Here is a 1,983-nt window from a genome sequence, read left to right as displayed (position 1 = left end):
GTAGGCTGGTGACTAATGCTGAAGCAAGATAGTTGTTTCCCTACAAGATGACACAGAGCCTTAGCCTCTTCGTCTTCCTCTTAAAAAAAACCAAAACAGTGAATATTTATGAGCGCATTTCAGTATAAAACATTAAGAGCAGTAAAAAAGAAAGAGTACGTTATATGACCATATCCAACATTTTCTGCAAAGATAAATTAACAACTCTAGGACAGCTAATTTACATGTTAATGAAAGTGTTAGCAGGAAAGCCAATTAAAGTGGATTTATACAAGTCAAATAAAATCTGCTTTATTACTCTCCTTGAATAAGAGAAGTATCTGGCCTTTAGCATTATATCTTATGTCTACGTATGTGGCAAGCTGCCCATTAAAGTGTGAATCCCCACAGCTAAGCTGGTTTATACTATCAGAGACAGCGTATACTGTTCAATCACAGCAAATCAAGGGAAAGGAACAGACAGTCCAGCTGAAAAGGTTACAGCAAAGAATGAGGATCTTCTGTCTCAACATATCATCTTCCACACTGGTGCCCAGCACCCCAGCCAAGTGGTTTTTCAGAGGCAGGTGCTTGTGACCTGTGTTCTAGTTTTAATGCTCAGGAGAAGCAAAACAGGGCCAGACTTGCTCTGCGTTTGGGAAACCATTACAGAAAACTCAGACTGCAGGAGGTGGTGATTCTTTCCTTATCATTCAGGATTAAGCCAAGCCCCACCACAATGTGAAAAGAGGCCAAGTAACCTGACCCATCGCTACCTGACATCCACGGCTGGGGAACCCATGGCACGGCTCTGTCCTCAGCCCTGCTGCCATTCTCACTGGGACACTATCAGTGGAAACCTATGTTCCTGGTGACAGCAATCAGACCTGAGGGCCACATAACAGGTGGTAGGGAGTGGCTATCCCATGATATTCTTCATGCTGTGAACCCAGCACTCAGAAATCTTAAAACTGTTGACACTGGCTGTGAAGCTACATATTAATGATTTACCAGATTCAAGTATGTAAGTGCTCATGTGCTCATTTAATGTGAGAGACTTTGGAAAGAGCCTTAACACTGTGTGAGCTTGCCCAGAACCCTGTAGTACAGCAACTTCAAGTTGCTACAGGCATCCTGGTTGTTCAGCTGCATTTATTTGGGGTGGGTAAGTGGTTCTCGGTATAGCAACTGCCTGATTTAGCTTTTTTAGGTGGGTGATCACTGAAACTAATAGAGAACCAAAACACTATTTAGAATTTCCACTCTGACAAAAAAAACCATTTTTTATTTTTTTCTTTTTGTCCAGAGTTGACATTTTCACCAGATGGAAAATTTCTAGTTTCTAGCTAGCTGCTCTGTGGTTTGTGCACCATGAAGCACAAACCACAGTAAAAGCTAGTTTGCACTACAGTAATCACAGCAATTAAAAACTTGATGACTGTTGCTATTAGAAATACCAATACAGTTATACAAGGGTGCTGAACAACAAGTGCATGAGGATTGACAAATTTCTAATAGCCCTCCCTTCCTGACTTACTATTTTAGTATTGGATGCCACAATGCAGACAAAATACCATCTTCTCAGACAATTCAGACATACCTGGTAGCCACATCTGCAGCTGGGTTCCAGCCAGATGGGATTAAGGACACCGTTTGAGACCTAAGAATTTACCTAGTGCCACTGTTCTGAATTAATGTGACACCAGAGAGGCACAAAAGTGTAAGTTTCTAATGGGAAGCAGATGTGAATGCTAGGCAACAGGCCCTCTGGCCCTCAATGCAACATCTGTACATGGTTTAGGAGGCACTTTTGCAAAATCTAAAAGCACAACTGAAAAACTGCTCAGTTTGGCAAAGTTGATGACTGGCTGTGCCCCCCAATACTATGCCTCTTACTGAAGATGAATGGTAAACATCACATTCTTCCAGCATGAGACAATCACTAAAAATAACGCAGGTCTTTAACAAAAGTGAACATGATCCAGAGCATTCATTTGGCAGATC

The sequence above is a fragment of the Athene noctua genome, chromosome 1 (assembly GCF_965140245.1).
Source record: "Athene noctua chromosome 1, bAthNoc1.hap1.1, whole genome shotgun sequence".
NCBI lineage: Eukaryota > Metazoa > Chordata > Aves > Strigiformes > Strigidae > Athene > Athene noctua.
The sequence above is the reverse complement of the archived record's forward strand: the minus strand, read 5'-3'. Positions refer to the sequence as shown.